At 47.6% G+C, this 17,028-nt stretch overlaps 1 protein-coding gene across 13 annotated transcripts in view; it reads right to left on the reverse strand.

Annotated features, from left to right (window-relative positions):
- Window positions 1–17,028, reverse strand: part of SPO11 (SPO11 initiator of meiotic double strand breaks) — a 749,185-nt gene that overhangs the window by 115,493 nt on the left and 616,664 nt on the right. The gene's annotated exons all lie outside the window — the stretch shown is intronic.

Genomic DNA, 17,028 nt, shown 5'->3' on the forward strand with positions numbered 1-17,028 from the left:
GTGGTTGGTGCGGGGGTGTCGGTGTTGAGGCTAACGTGGATGTCGGCGATCTTGCGGTGAAAGAAGGTGGCCAGGGAGTCGCACAGGTCTTGTGATGGTGGGATGTCATTTGTGTTGGAGCTGGGGTTGGAGAGTTCTTTCACGATGCTGAAGAGCTCTTTGGTGTTGTGTGCGTTGTTGTCTAGGCGGTCCTTGAAGGCGGTCCTCTAGGTGGTCCTGATGAGTTGGTGGTGTCTGCGGGTGGCGATCTTGTGGGCTGTGTGGCTGTCTGGTGTTCCTTGAAGGCGGTCCTCTTGGTGGTCCTGATGAGTTGGTGGTGTCTGTGGGTGGCGCTCTTGTGGGCTGTGTGGCTGTCTGGTGTTCGGTCGCAGAGCGATTTCTTCTCCAGCTTCCGACAGGTGCGCTTGGAGATCCGGAGGTCTTCGGTGAACCAGGCGGCTTTCTTGTTGGTGTGGTTGGTTGTGGAGTTCTTGAGAGGGGTGAGGGTGTTGGCGCAGTCGTTAATCCACTGTTTGAGGTTGGTCGCAGCGGTGTATGGGTCAGTGGGGTCGGCGGGTGGTCTCAGGGCGAGGGTGGTAGTCAGTTGGTCCTTGGTGATCTTGCCCCAGCAGCGGCGTGGTAGCTGTTGGGTGCGGTGATGTGTGGTGGGTTTCCTGAAGGATAATACACCAAGGAGGAGGAACTTGTCTTCTTGATTTGTACAATTGAGATGGAAGCCTATAACGTGCAGGGGTCACAGTTTCTATGGCCTGTGCCCAACATATCAATCTGTTTAGTGACAACTTTTTTCAAAGGTCGTTTTCATAGCAGATACCTCAATGTGTGGAAAGTTTTGAGGCACTTGAGAAAAATGCCATTTGCTTTTCAGGATAATGTCCACCCTCCCCTTTGAAACATCTACCCTTTCGAAACTGCTCATTCCCATCTCTCCCAATGTGAATGTAGTTTATAGGCTGTTTGCATCTCTGTAGCTGGTAGTGAGTCACGATTAGGCTATGCATTTACTTACATTAATTTCGACTTTGGAAACAGTCACGACAAAGCTTTCCAGTGACCAGATTCAAATACTTCACGTATTATATAACAATTATATAACATAGGTTCCTGACTGTTGCTATGTGTGACCAAGCTGATAGCCAAAACTATATTTTTCGCGGTACATCAACAATATTATAACAGAAGGACATGGAGTGGGGTTCAGTATTCTTTCTCAGTACGTTTTGAAATTAAAATGCATAATATGGTGACATTTTATAGAATGCATTACATTTTTAGCATTATTTAAATTATTGTAACCAATATATCGCTAGGAATGTTTGGGATTATTTGAAAGTAAATCTGTCTGAAGCAAAGTCAACTAGGCACAATAGAAAAAAGACTGGACATAACATACTTTGGTGGTAATTACCTCCCTAACAGTTTCACAGATATTTAAATAGTTTTTAAAGGATATTTGGAGTTCTTCCTCAAGGAATGTTTGGGAAAATAGCTGGCAACTGTGCAAAGGACACACAGTACACACTTAAACATGGGTAACTGGCTTGTGTCCCTAGATGCTTATAGTGAGGCAACACGGCAGAGAGCCTACCAGGTTTCTGCTAGGAGTCCCTTATGGAGTATGGCCCCTGAATATCAATTCAACAATAACGACGAAACAGAATATCGAGGACAAAATATTAAAAATAAAATACTGACAGGTAAGTCTAGTTTTTCTATACCTAGCTCTACACATATATATATATACCTACTTGGTACCTATATCTTCACGGTATATAGATGTGGTGTTAAGAAGGGTAAATCTATACTTCCATATATGCGCATACCTCTCAAAATGTTGTCCTCGATATGAGTATGCCACTACACTACATTGTTGGTGTAAAAGTTTATTTTATTTGCATAGTTTGTTAAAACCATCGCAACACAAAAATATTTCATTACAGACAAGTTTATGTATATAAAATCTCCTTAGTTATAAATGGATAAAAATTCTATTAAAAAGCCTGTACAATAAAAATTCAGCTGTTAGAAATCACTTATTTAGGCACGTTATAACCAGAAATGCGTGTCACGTTTGTTTGCACCACGGTGATTCTTGGATATATTCCTTTGTTTGTAAATGCACAGGTAAATTTAAAAGTTAGATTTCAGCCGATGTTTTAATTTCCGGCAACTTCTTTTGGCATGCTGTCAAGAATTTTACCAAAGCGCAGTTTAGTTGGGGATCACTTGGAGCAAAGCAAGCCAGGACAGCCTGCCTCCTAGTTCGAATTCCGCGCTGGTTGAATTTTACTTTTAATATTTGTAGCCGTTCTTGTGAGAGTTGTTTGCAGGAGCATAATAGATGCAGCAGGTCTTCCGGTGCTGACCCGCATAGGCGGCACCTCGGATCCACCTTCTCCTTAAGCCAGGGTGGAGAGTGCTGAGTGCCGGGTATCAGGCCAAGTCTTAACTTCATGAAGCTAATTTTTGTGAGCTTGGCATAACCCGTGTTGAAGTACTTCTGGGCTGCTTGCTCACTGTAAGTATTCAGAGTCATCCAACCATGAGACCTTTCAGCGAGTGAGGCTTTGTCCTCCAGCCACGATAGGTACTTGACTGATTTCCAAACTAGTTTCTTGAGTACACCGGAGCTGGTGGGAGTTTCCCACAGTTGCTTCAGTCACAATTTGTGTAGCCCTTCTTTGAGGTATCTCGCTGCGGGTGAGGTAGTGTGTCCGCCTAAATTTTTCCATAACTGTGCATTTAGAGAAGCTGAAGCGGCTTTTCGTATTTTATCCCACGATATGATGTATGCCCCATGACTCGCAAGAGATTGCTTCTGGATGCCAAACTCGAGCCTTATTTGCGAGAGGGAGGTGTATTTGGGCAGCCCAAATATAATCCTTAATGTGCTTGTAACTGTGGAGTCCAGTAATTTGACGTCTCTTCCTTTCTGGGCTTCACTTCCATAAGTTATTGTTGGCAGTAACTTTGCACGTATCACCTCAACTATGGGCAGAATCGACGGGCCAGTTAGTTTGGAGTTCAAAGATTTTAGGGAGATTGCCAGGGTGATTCCTTTGTGACTGATGCTGTTTCTCTGTGCAGTGAATTGACCTCCTTTATCGATCTTTACACCCAGGTATTTGTATTCCGTGGTACTCTCTATTTGGGTGTTACCCCGGAACCATACTGAGGGGTTTTTCCCTTTTTTTGCTTACGGTGATGGTTTTAGTTTTATCAAGGTTTATCGATAGACCGTTTTCTTTTGAATAATCATGTGTGGCGTTTATAAGATGTTGAAGGCCTACTCTCGTTTTGCTGATCAGTACTATGTCGTCTGCGTATAAGAGACATGGCACTAAGATGTCTCCCAGTTTTGGAGCGTGTGAGTTGCAGGCGTTTAATATCGGTATAAGATCAGCTACAAACAGGTTAAAAAGTGTGGGGGCCAGAACGCACCCTTGTTTGAGCCCTTTGTCCGTTGTAATGCGTCTCGACAAGTGTGATCCGTCGCCCAGCTTAATCTGGACCCAAGTCTTAGTGTGCAGGTTTATCAGGAGGTTTAGGAGGGATTGAGGGAGCCCCCAGCTTTGGAGTTTGGACCACAGTCTGTTTCGTTTTACGTGATCGAAGGCTGCTTTATAATCAATAAAGCACAAATGCAGGGAGCTCCTAGTCGTTTCCACCTTGTCAAAGAGCATTGCCATTGTTATTATATTTTTGGTTGTCCCCACATTCTTTGCAAAACTGGTCTGGTTCAGGGGGATAATGGATTTTGCTTCTGCCCAGGCCTGGAGCTCTTCCAGGAGCATTCCCGCGAATAATTTTGCCTCATTGTCCAGTAGGGCAACTAGCCGATAGTTCTGAGGCTCTGACCTGTCCCCTGACTTATGAATTGGTGCAATGATGGATCCCCTCCATGACTCTGGCAGAATATTTGTCCATCTGATTTCCCTAAACAGTGGTTCTAATGCTTCAGCCCAGAATGTTGACTCTTCCTTGTAGAGCGCAGGCGGTATACCGTTTGGGCCTGGGGCCCCTTCCCTCCTTCTCTTGCCTAATTGCCTTTTTTTGATCTTGGTTCGATTAGTTGGTGAGTCAACAGTTAAGGTGTCATTTTCGGTTTTACATTGTGTAGTCTGATTGATTCCTGCGTGTACAGTACTGATGTTATAACCTTCGGAAGCGCCCGAGGAGTTTTCCCCCTTTTTTCTAAACTCCGTGGCTTCGTGGAAGTGAGACCAAAGATATTTTGTCCAGGCTGCTTCCGAAATGTTGGAGGTAGTTCCCTCATTATTAGGATGAACACATTTATTTATGGTTCTCCAGAAACTTGCGCTGTTGTTTTGCTTAATATCAGGGTGTAGTTTAGCCCACATAGAGTTCTCTTTCTCCCTTTTTGCATCCTTTTTTTGTTTTTTCAACAGAGCCTTTTGCTTTCGCAGTGAATTTAGTAATGTCGTATCTTGAGGGTTCCGCCGTAGCTGTCTCAATGTACAATGGATAGCTCTCTTGGTGCGCTTGATTTCTTTCAGCGCAAATTGCGATATTGATTTCGCACTGCCAATTCTTTGTTGGATTTTTGGCTTGATGTTCGTTGTGTAAGCTGCCATGGTATCAGGGAAGCTTTCCCACTTTCTAACCTCGTCTGATCCGGCTCTCAGTTCAAAGTGATCTTTAGCAATTCCCATCATTCTGCTGTGTGTGGCGGACCCTAATTTAATTCTCTTGAGATTGATAGTATAATCTGCTCCGGCAATGCTCGAACATATGGACTGTTATTCTGAGCTCGATTTCCTGTGGCCGGTGATCACTGTCTCCTTTGTCCCCTAAACAAAATAGGGTAACTTGATGAAACAGCTCAAGGGAGACAAAAGTGTAGTCTAGTATAGTGTTTATTCTGGCTGAGCAATATGTTGCTACGGGGGGATTATCTCCTCTTGATCTACCATTTAGTGCTCTTAAGTTTAAGTGTTCCTAATCTTCCAGGGCAGACTGCCCCACCTTTGTTGGCTTACTTCAGAGTGGCTCCCCTTGCATTGGAATATTCCAGATTGTGTTTTGTATAGACATTTCGGCATCCTCGGAGGACCCCATTAAATTTAGGTTTAGATCACCCGTAAAAATTAGCTCCGCTGATGGTCCTTCTGTGATATACGTTTCTGCCAACTTGCACGTTTCTTTAATTAATTTGCCTTTTCGCTTTGGTTGGATATAAACGTTGATTATTGTGATGTTGAGATCCGTTGCTCGTGTTGAGTCTGAGGAATATAAGTTTACAGCAAGAGCTGCAGATAAAGGAGAACCTAGATCACGGACAGTACGATTGATTCCACATGCAACAATGTGGCCAGTCCCCCATGAAGATGGCCGTACTTTGCCTCAGCTAGTGCACTTGTGTAGAAGCACAGAAATCCTTGCAGATGTGGGGGTTCGCTCAGCCAAGTCTCTTGTAGCGCCACGATGTCAAAGGTCCTGATATAGTCAAAGAAGTCCGCATCCAACAGTTTGCTTGCCAGGCCGTTCACGTTCCATGAACATATCCGTAGAGACCCCTTTATGTCTGATCTTTCTTTTGTCCCGCTAATTCGTCAATCTTTTTTCCTGTTATTTATTGTTCTTGAGATCCATCTTATATCAGTGTCCCATATAGGTGTTGTTGTGTTGTCTTGATGACTTTCACATTCTACCAAGAGGACTTCTGCATTTTTTTACTTTGCCCCCTGGCTCCTTTCAGTACCGAGGTGATGGACCTACCAACGGGAGCCGGATTTTCAGCTGTGTGTTTTGGCCTCAGCAGGTCGGGATAACCCAGCTTAATATGTGGAGTAATGGTTATCCCCCAGCTCTTGAAGGTATCCCTTTCTCTGTGTATTCTTTGTGCGATAGTAGATGAACCCCATGAACCACGCGTTTTTTCCCGACGCAGAATCCTTGAATTTAATGAATTCGATCGAGACTAAGTCAGTTGACGTGATTTCAGACAGGGATGGTATATGGGATAGTAAGCAAAGGATGTTGCCACGATTCATAATGTCAGACCTGCCCTTAGAGATGTATTCTGGTGTGAACAGCAGTGCTGTCGTTTCTTGCCAGTTTATGCCGTTGGGGTCTGTTTCTTGCATATTTGTTTGTATGGCAGCGTAATTCTGGTGCTCACCTGTTTTTCTATGAGTCACGACTGCTCTTGTCGATTGGTTGTAATTTCCAGCTTCAATCTGTTGACTCACAGGCTCTCTCTGATATTGTTCCATGCTGATGTGGTTGTGCTCTGAGAGTGCCTCAAGAAGCTGTCCCTGACGGTAATCTGTGTTTATAGAAGTGGGAATTGGTACTTCTGTCGTGATATTGCTTCGGGTTTGGCAATTGCTTGTATACTGTGTTTGCCTGTGGGCCGTGACCTGGTTGGGATTAAGGTCCGTCTTTGTGATCGCTGAGTCTATGCGTGTTATACCTTGGTTGCCTGTGTTCACTTTGCTTCCCGCGTAGACGTGGCCGTTGGTATTTGTATTTTGGACAATTCCTGGTGGCATGCCCTTCTAGTTATGGCCTTGCGGCTGACTTATCCTAGTGTTTTCCGTTTTAGTATTTTTGTTGTCTTTTGTAAAACTATCCCCTTCCAAATATGTTTGTACGAATTCGGTCTCCGTGGCCTTTCCTGGTAGCTCCATCACTCTGGCTTCTGTGGTCCTGAATGTAAGGTTACGACTGAGTGCCTCCCTCATAGTAGGGCCTTTAGATTTAGTTGTCTCTGGTATTGGTGGATTTTCTTGATAAAGCTCACTTTCGGTTTGTGTTTTCCAGAATAGGCGCATGAATCAATTTTTTTCGCAGATTTGTTTTTGGTTCCGACCTTTTCGTTTTTGTGCTCGTCTTTGTTTGGTGTTCAGTTTGTTTTCCCCTTTCTCTTCTAAGATCTCTGACACTTCAATCTTTGTTTTCTGACCAGATGTTTCGTTACCATCAATTTGTGTTTGTTTAATCGTAGTGGGGTCATTCTCACCGTGCGTGAATACTAATTGGTGGGTTGTCGTGTCTATGTGATTTCTAGTTGAGGGCTTTTCCGCTTTTGACTCTGAGTGATAGTTGGATACACATTTTTTTGCTTGTGCGCACAGGACGTTTAGCATTCTTGGAAGAGTGGCTAATTTGTCTATGATTGGGCTGCAACCGCAATTTTGACTGTTGGCTAAGGCATAATCCTGAATATTCTGCAGGGAAGTGTTCAGTGTTCCAAGCTTGCTATCAATTGCAACCACGAACACTGCCAGTGTGTTCATTAAAGTCAGTTAGGTGTCCATTTTGTCGGACTGATATTGCAGGGCTTCTACCAGGAGTTGCACTGTTTTTAATAAACTTGCCCAGGCGTTCCCATTCCCATTCTCCAGCTGGTGCGTGTTTTCCGATTGTTTCTCGGGTGCTCTCTTTGGGCATCCTGGCACGTTTGTTTTTGCTTGCGGTCCCTCTTCTCTTTTCTGGGACATGTGCGTGTTTTCCGATTGTTTCTCGGGTGCACTCTTTGGGCAACCTAGCGCGTTTGTTTTTGCTTGCGGTCCCTCTTCTCTTTTCTGGGACATGTGCCCCACTTGCTACTCCACCTTTGTACCTGCTGTGGTGTTGTTCCTAGCGTGGTCTTGAGAGTAGGTTTCGAGGACTGCCTCCCATTCTTCCTTGTCGAGGTCTGAAAAATTGTCCAGATTTTCGCTCGTGTCCAGTTTGGTCCATCCACTTTGATGGAGTGTCACAGGATTATGTTGGGATAATGGTATAGCAGACGGTTTTTTATATTCAAAGCCCTGATTTTCATTAATGGTTTCCGTTGCGTCCTCTGACTTTTTTATATTTTCCTTTGCCTTAATTGGCGAGTGAGATCTTTCTTTTGCCTGTTGGTTTTCTTCATGGCTATCCAGCTCATGAATGCTTAGAGCTTCTAGTATTACACAGTTGCCCCTTCCGGCCTTGTGTTGTACCTTGCTCTCAGGAAGAGGAGTGTTTGAAATGAAGTTTTCTTCGAGGCGCTGAGGCCCTTTTCTTTCAACAGTGACTTCCCAGTCGTCTCCCATCCTTGTCATTATGTGCATCTCCCTTGCTGGTTCCGTACCTTCTTCCATATGTTAATGTGTTACGGTCTCAAACCTCCTGGGGGCTGAGCTTGCTAGAAATTGTGCGGCTGTTGGTGCGTTTATTCGTTCTATTGTTGGTAGAATGAATTGGCTATTTAGGCCCGTAGCATCCGCCGCACTGCTTTGATGTGTAATTCCGTCGCCCTCTCTACTGCCAAGTTGGTTAAGGGGCTGTAGGGGAGTCAAAAGGCCTGTTGTAGGGGTGGGGCCTGAAAGAAGAGTGTCGCCAGCATTTTGTAAGAAACAACATTTTGTGTTTATTTTCGGCTGAAAAAAGTGATTCTTTGAACCTTTTTCCCCTAAAGTAGATTTATTTACGTTTCCTGATTTTTTTATATTTGGGGTTAGTTCGAATATTGCATCAGGTGTTAGAGTGGCTGGTCTGGTTTTGGCCTGTGGTTCGCCAATACATAGTTGGTGTTGATTTTCAGCAGTACAATCCCTTGTGGAGTAGATGTATGAGTAAAAAGGGTAGACGTGGGCCATTTAGGGAGCGCATTGGAGGCTTGTGCTTATTGGGATTTGTAAGTCCTATCTTTGGACACAGAAAAAGGCTAGGTTAGTCACAGGAAACAGCCAGACAAAATGCCCATCATTTATTCAGTTCTCTGGACCCGAACCTCTGGGAGTGAACTGCAATTCCAAAGACAAAATCTTGGGTCCTGCTCTGTTCTTTCTCTATCTCTATCGGCACTGCTTCAACTTTGAAGCAGCAGTGTTATGGCGTGCAGGGTGCAGCAGTGTGAGGCGTGCAGCAGTGTGAGGCATGCAGCAGTGTGTGGGGTGCAGCAGTGTGAGGCGTGCAGCAGTGTGTGGCGTGCAGCAGTGTGAGGCGTGCAGAAGTATGAGGTATGCAGCAGTGTGAGGCGTGCAGCAGTGTGAGGCGTGCAGCAGTGTGTGGGGTGCAGTGTGCAGCAGTGTGAGGCGTGCAGCAGTGTGTGGCGTGCAGCAGTGTGTGGCGTGCAGCATTGTGAGGCGTGCAGCAGTGTGTGGTGTGCAGCAGTGAGGCGTGCAGCAGTGTGAAGCGTGCAGCAGTGTGAGGCGTGCAGCAGTGTGAGGCGTGCAGCTGTGTGAGGCATGCAGCAGTGTGAGGCGTGTAGCAGTGTGAGGTGTGCAGTAGTGTGTGGTGTGCAGCAGTGTGTGGCCTGCAGCAGTGTGTGGCGTGCAGCAGTGTGAGGCGTGCAGCAGTGTGTGGTGTGCAGCAGTGTGAGGTGTGCAGCAGTGTGTGGCGTGCAGCAGTGTGTGGCGTGCAGCATGCAGCAGTGTGAAGCGTGCAGCAGTGTGTGGCGTGCAGCGGTGTGAGGCGTGCAGCAGTGTGTAGCGTGCAGCAGTGTGAGGCGTGCAGCAGTGTGTAGCGTGCAGCAGTGTGAGGCGTGCAGCAGTGTGAGGGGTGCAGCAGTGTGAATTGCAAAAAACACAGTTGATGGACAGAATGTAGAACAATGTCATACATTCACCCCAGTACAAGGATCTGGGCCTAAATCCATAGTTTTTTTGCACTCCACACCATCCTGGGTTAGACACTGGCTATATGCAAATCAGCTCTGACCCTGTGCCTCATGGGAAAAGTCCAGTCCGAACTACTAAGCCATGTCTTTCCCAGACCGGAATCAAGCATCCAAGGACCGGTTTCTGGCTATCAGCCTTCATAGCTTGACTCCAGTGGTGTGGAGAGCCTGGGACTCACGTCTGAGCATACCCAGCCCACTCGGGGTGAAAATTGCAAAAAACACAGTTGATGGACAGAATGTAGAACAATGTCATACATTCACCCCAGTGCAAGGATCTGGGCCTAAATCCATCGTTTTCTTGCACTCCACACCACCCTGGGTTAGACACTGGCTATATGCAAATCAGCTCTGACCCTGTGCCTCATGGGAACAGTCCAGTCCGAACTAACAAGCCATGTCTTTCCCAGGCCGGAATCAAGCATCCAAGGACCGGTTTCTGGCTATCAGCCTTCATCAGCCTGGATAGCTTGACTCAAGTGGTGTGGAGAGCCTGGGACTCACGTCTGAGCATACCCAGCCCACTCCGGGTGAAAATTGCAAAAAACACAGTTGATGGACAGAATGTAGAACAATGTCATACATTCACCCCAGTACAAGGATCTGGGCCTAAATCCATCGTTTTTTTGCACTCCACACCACCCTGGGTTAGACACTGGCTATATGCAAATCAGCTCTGACCCTGTGCCTCATGGGAACAGTCCAGTCCGAACTACCAAGCCATGTCTTTCCCAGACCGGAATTAAGCATCCAAGGACCGGTTTCTGGCTATCAGCCTTCATCAGCCTGGGTAGCTTGACTCCAGTGGTGCGGAGAGCCTGGGACTCACGTCTGAGTATACCCAGCCCACTCGGGGTGAAAATTGCAAAAAACACAGTTGATGGACAGAATGTAGAACAATGTCATACATTCACCCCAGTACAAGGATCTGGGCCTAAATCCATCGTTTTCTTGCACTCCACACCACCCTGGGTTAGACACTGGCTATATGCAAATCAGCTCTGACCCTGTGCCTCATGGGAACAATCCAGTCCGAACTACCAAGCCATGTCTTTGCCAGACCGGAATCAAGCATCCAAGGACCGGTTTCTGGCTATCAGCCTTCATCAGCCTGGATAGCTTGACTCCAGTGGTGTGGAGAGCCTGGGACTCACGTCTGAGCATACCCAGCCCACTCGGGGTGAAAATTGCAAAAAACACAGTTGATGGACAGAATGTAGAACAATGTCATACATTCACCCCAGTACAAGGATCTGGGCCTAAATCCATCGTTTTTTTGCACTCCACACCACCCTGGGTTAGACACTGGCTATATGCAAATCAGCTCTGACCCTGTGCCTCATGGGAACAGTCCAGTCTCAACTACCAAGCCATGTCTTTCCCAGACCGGAATCAAGCATCCAAGGACCGGTTTCTGGCTATCAGCCTTCATCAGCCTGGATAGCTTGACTCCAGTGGTGTGGAGAGCCTGGGACTCACGTCTGAGCATACCCAGCCCACTCGTGGTGAAAATTGCAAAAAACACAGTTGATGGACAGAATGTAGAACAATGTCATACATTCACCCCAGTACAAGGATCTGGGCCTAAATCCATTGTTTTTTTGCACTCCACACCACCCTGGGTTAGACACTGGCTATATGCAAATCAGCTCTGACCCTGTGCCTCATGGGAACAGTCCAGTCCGAACTACCAAGCCATGTCTTTCCCAGACCGGATTCAATCATCCAAGGACGGGTTTCTGGCTATCAGCCTTCATCAGCCTGGATAGCTTGACTCCAGTGGTGTGGAGAGCCTGGGACTCACGTCTGAGCATACCCAGCCCACTCGGAGTGAAAATTGCAAAAAACACAGTTGATGGACAGAATGTAGAACAATGTCATACATTCACCCCAGTACAAGGATCTGGGCCTAAATCCATTTTTTTTTGCACTCCACACCACCCTGGGTTAGACACGGGCTATATGCAAATCAGCTCTGACCCTGTGCCTCATGGGAACAGTCCAGTCCGAACTACCAAGCCATGTCTTTCCCAGACCGGAATCAAGCATCCAAGGACCGGTTTCTGGCTATCAGCCTTCATCAGCCTGGATAGCTTGACTCCAGTGGTGTGGAGAGCCTGGGACTCACGTCTAAGCATACCCAGCCCACTCAGGGTGAAAATTGCAAAAAACACAGTTGATGGCCAGAATGTAGAACAATGTCATACATTCACCCCAGTACAAGGATCTGGCCCTAAATCCATCGTTTTTTGCACTCCACACCACCCTGGGTTAGACACTGGCTATATGCAAATCAGCTCTGACCCTGTGCCTCATGGGAACAGTCCAGTCCGAACTACCAAGCCATGTCTTTCCCAGACCGGAATCAAGCATCCAAGGACCGGTTTCTGGCTATCAGCCTTCATCAGCCTGGATAGCTTGACTCCAGTGGTGTGGAGAGCCTGGGACTCACGTCTGAGCATACCCAGCCCACTCGGGGTGAAAATTGCAAAAAACACAGTTGATGGACAGAATGTAGAACAATGTCATACATTCACCCCAGTACAAGGATCTGGGCCTAAATCCATCGTTTTTTTGCACTCCACACCACCCTGGGTTAGACACTGGCTATATGCAAATCAGCTCTGACCCTGTGCCTCATGGGAACAGTCCAGTCCGAACTACCAAGCCATGTCTTTCCCAGACCGGAATCAAGCATCCAAGGACCGGTTTCTGGCTATCAGCCTTCATCAGCCTGGATAGCTTGACTCCAGTGGTGTGGAGAGCCTGGGACTCACGTCTGAGCATACCCAGCCCACTCGGGGTGAAAATGGCAAAAAACACAGTTGATGGACAGAATGTAGAACAATGTCATACATTCACCCCAGTACAAGGATCTGGGCCTAAATCCATCGTTTGTTTGCACTCTACACCACCCTGGATTAGACACTGGCTATATGAAAATCAGCTCCGACCCTGTGCCTCATAAAGTAAACAGTCCAGTCCGAACTACCAAGCCATGTTTTTCCCAGACCGGAATCAAGCATCCAAGGACCGGTTTCTGGCTATCAGCCTTCATCAGCCTGGATAGCTTGACTCCAGTGGTGTGGAGAGCCTGGGACTCACGTCTGAGCATACCCAGCCCACTCGGGGTGAAAATTGCAAAAAACACTGTTGATGGACAGAATGTAGAACAATGTCATACATTCACCCCAGTACAAGGATCTGGGCCTAAATCCATCATTTTTTTGCACCCCACACCACCCGACGTTAGACACTGGCTATATGCAAATCAGCTCTGACCCTGTGCCTCATGGGAACAGTCCAGTCCGAACTACCAAGCCATGTCTTTCCCAGACCGGAATCAAGCATCCAAGGACCGGTTTCTGGCTATCAGCCTTCATCAGCCTGGATAGCTTGACTCCAGTGGTGTGGAGAGCCTGGGACTCACGTCTGAGCATACCCAGCCCACTCGGGGTGAAAATTGCAAAAAACACAGTTGATGGACAGAATGTAGAACAATGTCATACATTCACCCCAGTACAAGGATCTGGGCCTAAATCCATCGTTTTTTTGCACTCCACACCACCCTGGGTTAGACACTGGCTATATGCAAATCAGCTCTGACCCTGTGCCTCATGGGAACAGTCCAGTCCGAACTACCAAGCCATGTCTTTCCCAGACCGGAATCAAGCATCCAAGGACGGGTTTCTGGCTATCAGCCTTCATCAGCCTAGATAGCTTGACTCCAGTGGTGTGGAGAGCCTGGGACTCACGTCTGAGCATACCCAGCCCACTCGGGGTGAAAATTGCAAAAAAAACACAGTTGATGGACAGAATGTAGAACAATGTCATACATTCACCCCAGTACAAGGATTTGGGCCTAAATCCATCGTTTTTTTGCACTCCACACCACCCTGGGTTAGACACTGGCTATATGCAAATCAGCTCTGACCCTGTGCCTCATGGGAACGGTCCAGTCCGAACTACCAAGCCATGTCTTTCCCAGACCGGAATCAAGCATCCAAGGACCGGTTTCTGGCTATCAGCCTTCATCAGCCTGGATAGCTTGACTCCAGTGGTGTGGAGAGCCTGGGACTCACGTCTGAGCATACCCAGCCCACTCGGGGTGAAAATTGCAAAAAACACAGTTCACAGTTGATGGACAGAATGTAGAACAATGTCATACATTCACCCCAGTACAAGGATCTGGGCATAAATCCATCGTTTGTTTGCACTCTACACCACCCTGGGTTAGACACTGGCTATATGAAAATCAGCTCCGACCCTGTGCCTCATGGGAACAGTCCAGTCCGAACTACCAAGCCATGTCTTTCCCAGACCGGAATCAAGCATCCAAGGACCGGTTTCTGGCTATCAGCCTTCATCAGCCTGGATAGCTTGACTCCAGTGGTGTGGAGAGCCTGGGACTCACGTCTGAGCATACCCAGCCCACTCGGGGTGAAAATTGCAAAAAACACTGTTGATGGACAGAATGTAGAACAATGTCATACATTCACCCCAGTACAAGGATCTGGGCCTAAATCCATCATTTTTTTGCACCCCACACCACCCTGGGTTAGACACTGGCTATATGCAAATTAGCTCTGACCCTGTGCCTCATGGGAACAGTCCAGTCCGAACTACCAAGCCATGTCTTTCCCAGACCGGAATCAAGCATCCAAGGACCGGTTTCTGGCTATCAGCCTTCATCAGCCTGGATAGCTTGACTCCAGTGGTGTGGAGAGCCTGGGACTCACGTCTGAGCATACCCAGCCCACTCGGGGTGAAAATTGCAAAAAACACAGTTGATGGACAGAATGTAGAACAATGTCATACATTCACCCCAGTACAAGGATCTGGGCCTAAATCCATCGTTTTTTTGCACTCCACACCACCCTGGGTTAGACACTGGCTATATGCAAATCAGCTCTGACCCTGTGCCTCATGGGAACAGTCCAGTCCGAACTACCAAGCCATGTCTTTCCCAGACCGGAATCAAGCATCCAAGGACCGGTTTCTGGCTATCAGCCTTCATCAGCCTGGATAGCTTGACTCCAGTGGTGTGGAGAGCCTGGGACTCACGTCTGAGCATACCCAGCCCACTCGGGGTGAAAATGGCAAAAAACACAGTTGATGGACAGAATGTAGAACAATGTCATACATTCACCCCAGTACAAGGATCTGGGCCTAAATCCATCGTTTGTTTGCACTCTACACCACCCTGGATTAGACACTGGCTATATGAAAATCAGCTCCGACCCTGTGCCTCATAAAGTAAACAGTCCAGTCCGAACTACCAAGCCATGTTTTTCCCAGACCGGAATCAAGCATCCAAGGACCGGTTTCTGGCTATCAGCCTTCATCAGCCTGGATAGCTTGACTCCAGTGGTGTGGAGAGCCTGGGACTCACGTCTGAGCATACCCAGCCCACTCGGGGTGAAAATTGCAAAAAACACTGTTGATGGACAGAATGTAGAACAATGTCATACATTCACCCCAGTACAAGGATCTGGGCCTAAATCCATCATTTTTTTGCACCCCACACCACCCGACGTTAGACACTGGCTATATGCAAATCAGCTCTGACCCTGTGCCTCATGGGAACAGTCCAGTCCGAACTACCAAGCCATGTCTTTCCCAGACCGGAATCAAGCATCCAAGGACCGGTTTCTGGCTATCAGCCTTCATCAGCCTGGATAGCTTGACTCCAGTGGTGTGGAGAGCCTGGGACTCACGTCTGAGCATACCCAGCCCACTCGGGGTGAAAATTGCAAAAAACACAGTTGATGGACAGAATGTAGAACAATGTCATACATTCACCCCAGTACAAGGATCTGGGCCTAAATCCATCGTTCTTTTGCACTCCACACCACCCTGGGTTAGACACTGGCTATATGCAAATCAGCTCTGACCCTGTGCCTCATGGGAACAGTCCAGTCCGAACTACCAAGCCATGTCTTTCCCAGACCGGAATCAAGCATCCAAGGACGGGTTTCTGGCTATCAGCCTTCATCAGCCTAGATAGCTTGACTCCAGTGGTGTGGAGAGCCTGGGACTCACGTCTGAGCATACCCAGCCCACTCGGGGTGAAAATTGCAAAAAAAACACAGTTGATGGACAGAATGTAGAACAATGTCATACATTCACCCCAGTACAAGGATTTGGGCCTAAATCCATCGTTTTTTTGCACTCCACACCACCCTGGGTTAGACACTGGCTATATGCAAATCAGCTCTGACCCTGTGCCTCATGGGAACGGTCCAGTCCGAACTACCAAGCCATGTCTTTCCCAGACCGGAATCAAGCATCCAAGGACCGGTTTCTGGCTATCAGCCTTCATCAGCCTGGATAGCTTGACTCCAGTGGTGTGGAGAGCCTGGGACTCACGTCTGAGCATACCCAGCCCACTCGGGGTGAAAATTGCAAAAAACACAGTTCACAGTTGATGGACAGAATGTAGAACAATGTCATACATTCACCCCAGTACAAGGATCTGGGCATAAATCCATCGTTTGTTTGCACTCTACACCACCCTGGGTTAGACACTGGCTATATGAAAATCAGCTCCGACCCTGTGCCTCATGGGAACAGTCCAGTCCGAACTACCAAGCCATGTCTTTCCCAGACCGGAATCAAGCATCCAAGGACCGGTTTCTGGCTATCAGCCTTCATCAGCCTGGATAGCTTGACTCCAGTGGTGTGGAGAGCCTGGGACTCACGTCTGAGCATACCCAGCCCACTCGGGGTGAAAATTGCAAAAAACACTGTTGATGGACAGAATGTAGAACAATGTCATACATTCACCCCAGTACAAGGATCTGGGCCTAAATCCATCATTTTTTTGCACCCCACACCACCCTGGGTTAGACACTGGCTATATGCAAATTAGCTCTGACCCTGTGCCTCATGGGAACAGTCCAGTCCGAACTACCAAGCCATGTCTTTGCCAGACCGGAATCAAGCATCCAAGGACCGGTTTCTGGCTATCAGCCTTCATCAGCCTGGATAGCTTGACTCCAGTGGTGTGGAGAGCCTGGGACTCACGTCTGAGCATACCCAGCACACTCTGGTGAAAATTGCAAAAAACACAGTTGATGGACAGAATGTAGAACAATGTCATACATTCACCCCAGTACAAGGATCTGGGCCTAAATCCATCGTTTTTTGCACTCCAGTGTGAGGCATGCAGCAGTGTGAGGTGTGCAGCAGTGTGAGCCGTGCAGCAGTGTGTGGCGTGCAGCAGTGTGAGGCGTGCAGCAGTGTGTGGCGTGCAGCAGTGTGTGACGTGCAGCAGTGTGTGGCGTGCAGCAGTGTGAGGCGTGCAGCAGTGTGTGGCGTGCAGCAGTGTGTGGCATGCAGCAGTGTGAGTCGTGCAGCAGTGTGAGTAATGCAGCAGTGTTTAGCGTGCAGCAGTGTGAGTCGTGCAGCAGTGT

This window comes from Lissotriton helveticus, chromosome 7, assembly GCF_964261635.1.
Source record: "Lissotriton helveticus chromosome 7, aLisHel1.1, whole genome shotgun sequence".
Lineage (NCBI taxonomy): Eukaryota > Metazoa > Chordata > Amphibia > Caudata > Salamandridae > Lissotriton > Lissotriton helveticus.